This window comes from Dermacentor andersoni, chromosome 3, assembly GCF_023375885.2.
Source record: "Dermacentor andersoni chromosome 3, qqDerAnde1_hic_scaffold, whole genome shotgun sequence".
In the NCBI taxonomy this organism is placed as follows: Eukaryota; Metazoa; Arthropoda; class Arachnida; order Ixodida; family Ixodidae; genus Dermacentor; species Dermacentor andersoni.
Genome location: NC_092816.1, coordinates 213351343 through 213357473, shown reverse-complemented (window position 1 = coordinate 213357473; position 6131 = coordinate 213351343). Strand labels below are relative to the sequence as shown.

At 42.7% G+C, this 6131-nt stretch overlaps 1 long non-coding RNA gene across 1 annotated transcript; it reads left to right on the top strand.

The window, feature by feature from the left end:
• Positions 1-1317: 1317 nt before the first annotated feature.
• Positions 1318-5409, top strand: LOC140216830 (uncharacterized). Its single transcript, XR_011893524.1, has 3 exons — positions 1318-2198; positions 2308-2370; positions 3988-5409. It is a non-coding gene; the product is annotated as an uncharacterized lncRNA (long non-coding RNA).
• The last annotated feature ends 722 nt before the right edge of the window (positions 5410-6131 follow it).

Here is a 6131-nt window from a genome sequence, read left to right as displayed (position 1 = left end):
TTGTCAAACGATTCAGCAGCCTGCAGAAATTAGTTCTGTAGCTTCGTTCCCGTTAGCACAAAAAAGTATAGCTTGCATGTCTATATGTCTTGAATTAATGCTTTTTTATCAAGTTGTATGTATTTGCTTAGCGTAGTAGGGAACCATGTGCACAATGCTTAGCTGCACTGCAGCCTTCATTTAACGTGCTTTGAGATGCGGTGGGCTGTATTCCTGGCCTGTTTCCTGGTACTTCAGCTTTTGCATGACAAAAAAAATATTTGGTGACCTCATTGGAACGCTGGGATAGATCTTCAAGAGCCATGCAGTTCCTTTTCATCATTGCCCACAAGCCATCACGAAACCAGGCCAAGCTTACTTTGTTAATGGTATGTAAATTGCAGCAGGCTTGCTGCACTGCTAGTGTCCATTCTGAGGAACATACCAATTATGGTCATTTATATTCAATATGGACGCCCTGTGGATATCCGGAGGGCCCGAGCCCTCTCCGGAGTTTTCCGGCGATCAGGCGATGCCGTAGCCTACCGCCCCCCCCCCCCGCTTAACGTGTCATTGCTAGAGTTTTGTCACCCACATCAGTTGAGGCTTCTTTTGACTTGCCTCGACCTTTTCACTTGAAATTTTACTGGGGCTTAGCTTACTGCATCACTGTTAGCGCGGACCTGCACGAATTTTAATTCATATTTTCCTTTATTTGTGCAAATCCTGACAATAGAACAAGCTCATGCGAAGTACCAGTGGCGGCTGCCTCATCCGTATTTTCTCACTTCAACATTGTTTTAAATTTGGCCGTGTCTGCTGTGCCCGGGGCACAGCAGACGAAAGGTGCCCGAAATGTCTACGTTCACCTATGACGTCACGTCCGCTATAACCCATGATGTCACATCCGCTCATTTCCATGGCGGCCGTCTTACGGAGCCGACTGCGCTGCGAAACGGTCCGTATTCCGTGCCCACTTAGAGCGTGAGTAATTCATCTTTCCACGCTATATGCGTGTAATAAAGGATTGGGGCTGTGAGCAGTTTGATGCGTTACCATTAGGTACCTTGTGCGCATATTTTGCCTCCTGACCGCGTCAAATTGCAGCCGGCATGTGGAATGGGCCGTGGCATCTCATATCATGTGAGTGGTATTGCCTCCGTCAGGATCGTCAGTGCGTGCACAGAACCATTCAGTAGTCTGGTTCAGGGGAGGATGCGCGAAAGAACGAGGACGTAAGAAAACACTGGCATGACGAGCTGTTCCGTCAGCTCGCGTTATATACATCGCGCTTTTTTTCCAAGACCATCTCGCTCGAGCGAGAGGATCTTAGAACAGCATTACCACTGCTTTTTTACAGCTTTGCTGCGGCTCATTTAATCATCACCTGCATTCTTTTAATAATACAAATGACATCGCTGCGCGGAAGAGCGTCTCTTGAAGTTTCCAAACAAGAGCCAATGCCGCCGTGCTTGCTACATACACGCTTGCCTTTCCTAACGCAGTTAAGACGAGGCACTAGCTCTGCTACTGCGTGATACAGGGTCACTGTGATAAGAAAATTAAAAAGAACAAACGAAATTAAGGCAGAAAATGTCAAACGTTGCCAAGCGTGATAAACCGACCTGCCTCGCTAGATGAGTTGAAGAAATCGGCGTCCTGAAGTCAGCTTCGCCGCAGTAGACTAGTGTTACGCGGTGAAGCATGTCAGAACTGAAGAGTGACCGCTTTCACCGACATAAATAATATGTGTTCCTTAATGATGTACGCGTGCACCTGCCGTCTCCTGTTACATTACGCGCGCCGAGGCGCCTAAGTGTACTGGCCGGCCTTCAGCGCTATTTCGGACGTGGCTGTGATGCTTTGACCCGTTGGTTTGTCGACTTCGTAAGCCAGTTAATGTTTACACGGCCATTTTTTTTTCTGAGCTGTTGATTTCTTCCATAATAGCTACGTAATTTCGTAGTTTCCTGTTCAACTGCTTTGGTCATACGCGAGTCAAGGTGTTCTCTTTAGTCGAGCGCAGTTTTCGAAAGCGAAACGACGCTTTTGCATCAGCATATAGTGCCGTCGCCCATTTACAACACAGTCAATCAATGTAATTTTGTATGTCACTGGGAAACCGCCGAACGCAGGGAACTCACTCGCATGCGGGGAACTGCATAACTAGCCACGGGATTACCGTGCCTCTTGGGAAGCTGCTTTGCATCAAAGGCCAGGTACCCTTGCTATGATTCACCGCAACATATTTTGTATGTCTAACCGCTTAACATATTTGTATTGCGGTGAAGCTAACCTTACGGAACCGAATTTCGCAACGCTCTTTAGACTCCTGCATCTCTACCAGCCACTACCAAACGCTTGTCGGTACGTCTCTTGGCAAAGGTCCAGGTAAATCTCCCCTGTTGGGAGTTGGGGGGACTCACGTATATGAAAACGGCCAAGGAAAGCAGTTGCCCTGATGAAGACACGCTCCCCTGTCGAAACATTTGCACCAGCCTGTTCGACCACCGTTATCACCGCAACATATTTGTGTGTTGCGGTGAAGCATGCCGATATTGGGAAAGATTTACGTGAATCTGGAATGTATGGTTTCTGTCAGCGACTAACCTAATGTTCTACTCTCATCAAAGCAGATTTTCGTGGCAGGATGCATGATGTCTTGAGAACTTTTGTTGGCTAAAGCCATACATGCCAGGTTAGCTCTTGTCACAATAATACGCTTTACCGCAATACACAAGAGGCCCCGCTGCAGGACACGCCCGCTGTAGTTAGCCAAAACCTTATGTGATGGTTCACTGCAAAACACCTCCTGTATTGCGGTGAATCGTAATAAAGCACATTTGTCAGTTTAGAATGTAAAGACCCTTGCCCTTCGCCTTTGTAATAATATGACTCAGTTTAATGAGAACATGTATTCACTGCTAAAAACATCCACATTGAAATGGAGATATGAACACTGATGGCAGCCTGTGTGATGTTTTATCCCTTTACTTTCTTGTGTACCTGTCACGCTGCCATTATTAAATTTTCCTGTACTTTGTTAGGTGCTGACGTACATAACATTACAGCCACTGTGTAAATAGTGTTGAAGGACCAGTGTGATGGCTTTACTCAAGAAAGGTTTGGGTTATGTTGTTGTGAAGGTTTTTTTTTTAGAGGTAGCTTTCTGAGAAGAAATCAGATGTCAGGAAATAGATCTCAGTGGCACAGTAATCTTGGCTGCCTTTTGCTCAAACGTGCCCTAGACATAATTGAGTGATTTGCACTTGCAACTGGAGAGCAGCCGTAGCTTGCTTGGGAGACCAGTGATATGGCATATTTTATCAAACTAGGTGACACATAGCATTACCAGTCCGAATAGAGACCTGTTTAAATGTTTGTCACCTTTAACACCTACATTTTCGACCATGAATTCAGAAAAACCTGTAGCACATTTAGAACCTAGATTTTAAATGCTGTATAAGTTGGCTTCTTGTTCACTGCAGCTGTGCTCGGGTTCTGTCCAAACGGGAGAGCACTTCTGCACAGCTTATTAGGGAATATTCTTATTTACATACCTTCTTTTTATTTATCTCGCCTACAATCACAATCAAATGTTTATGGCACATGAATGTGCTGTGCATGAATCTAACTTACAATGCCATGTTCAACAGCACAGTGCATGTAGCTTGTGTTGGTTCATTCAAGCTAAGCATTGCTACAGCCTTTAACTGTAGGTATCATGGTATGAGAGCAGAGAAATGGATATGCAAAGACAGTTGGGCACATTGAGACATCTTTGTTGTGTGTGAAAAGGTGACAGATACACAATATGGGGAGAACGCATGCACTTTCATATTTTCTCGCGCACAAAAAAAGCCGGAGGAATAAGGTTTCTTCACTGTGCCATAGAAACTATGTTTGCTCTCAAAGGTAATTCTGATTCATTGGATATGTTCCTGTGCTGTGTTTATTTTCTTGAGTGTGCTTTAGTTTTTGCACGTTAACTCGTTTTTATTTTCACAGACTGAACATCCCACGTCTTGGTTTGACTTCCTGGTACAGGATACTTGCACTTACCATGGAGTAATGAAGCAGAGCAGTGTACTTTTATTAAATGTGCAGATTTTAGCAGTATAACAGCAGTTCATGAAAAAAACGTGTGCTGAAAATAAAGTGTTTTTACCCACATTCCTCGTTGTCTATTTATTTATTTATTAATACTGTCAACCCTCATAGAGGGTCATAACAGAGAGGACAATACAATTACATAAATCAAATATGGACAATGGCAATGCACGTAAAGTTGCTTAACACTTGTCAATTCACAGTTAATAAGATGTTCACTTGAATGCTGTTCAGCACACTTCTGACATTTATCAAAATACGTACAATGAATATCAAGTCGCACATATCACTTGGCACTTCAAAACTAAATCGAAAACTCCCATCAATATGCCTCAGCAGCATTTTCAAAGTCGGTGACATCCTTTAGGCTAACAATAGCGTTTGGCAATTGGTTCCACATTTCTATCGCATCCAGGAAAAATGAGTATCGATGTGTATCACTGTTGGTATGGTCCGGCTTTATGACGTAGTCGTGGTTAGTTCGCGGGTATCTTTTGCCTGGAGCATGTAGATATTTGAGCTTATCAACCTTAAGTTGATCCTGCATTATTTGATAGAGCACCTTCAGCCTATATTTTTTCCTACATACCTCAAGAAGATCGAAGTTGCAACACTGTAACATAAGCGTGACCGATTCCTTCCTTCGGCATGTCGAACAAATAAAACGCGCCGCCAGACTCTGTATCCTTTCCGACTTCCTCTTAAGCGTCACTTGATCGGGACTCCAAACAACGCTGAATATTCTAGTATCATCCTAATGAAGGCGGTGTATGCAATAAGTTTTACATTACGCGATGCACGTTCCAGTTTTTTTTTTTTCTAAGAAAATATAACTTTTGATAGGCAGTCATGCAGACGTTATTATATGTTGGTTCCATGTCAATTTTGCTCATATTCCTGTATTCTCTTCAGCAAAACCACTTATATGGGGAACTGATCATGATAAGTGCTCAGGAGCATTTTAAAGAACAGCCTTGAACCCTACTCATGCACTGGTAAAATGTATAGATGCAGTGAAATTGAAACAGAAGGAAAAATAGCAAACATGATGCAGTATTTGTCAGACAATTATGTCAGCAATTTTTGCATAAAATGATTTACTTAGAGCATACTAGCACTACAAAGCACCCATCTTTCTTTTTAGGCATACATTACTACAAGGTCTTTAAAGGTGGCCACAAGAGAGATGCTGGCTTTAATGAGGAACTATAGAGGTTAAAGGCAGCCATGAAAATGTATTAAGAAATTATGCAATGCATAGCATTTACTCAGTTCAGAGAGCTTCCAAAGTTGCCATAAGGCATTGATAGCTGTGGATGAGGGAACAGTTGTAGCCCTATATGGAGCATGAGAAATGAACATTAAGATCGAAACATAAGTAACAACTCGTAATGCAATTAAAAAATCTTGCTATACTTTTAAAAAGACAGTGAAATGAAATTAGTGACACAATTTCCTTGTCTTTTTACTTCATTTAGGTTCAATATACTTATTTTAGTAACACAAAAAAGCAGAGTGGTGAAGCACATAAGAAAAATGCTAGTCTGTTTTTATATTCTGCTTTCTCTAAATTCAAAGTTCAGTAAAGTTCACTTAGAAAGCTACGGTGAAGCCATTGCTTCAGCCTGTATGGTGCATAACAGCAGCAATCGCCAGCCTAACTGCTTGGGTTTACAGTGCCTTATTTGTATTGTATACCTTCTAAGTGCTGAGCTACTGGAAGATTGATTAAGGTGACCAACATGCTGAACCATTAGTTTACTGAGTAAAATACATGGAGAAGGGTGCAAAGATAGGACAGAGAACAGGGGATGTATTCTGTGTCCATCTAGTGGAAATGTCCATTTCATCCGCTCCTGAAGTTCTGATTGGCTGGGCTAGCATATGCATGAGAAGGAGACATGCTCCCCCAGCTAATTTGCACTTCAGCAGAAGAGGATATGGACATGTCCACTAGATGAATACTTACAAAGCTATTTAATAAAGTACTTCTGTGACCAACATGCCTGCTATGCCATCCTTGCTTTCAATGTCTGTCTTAG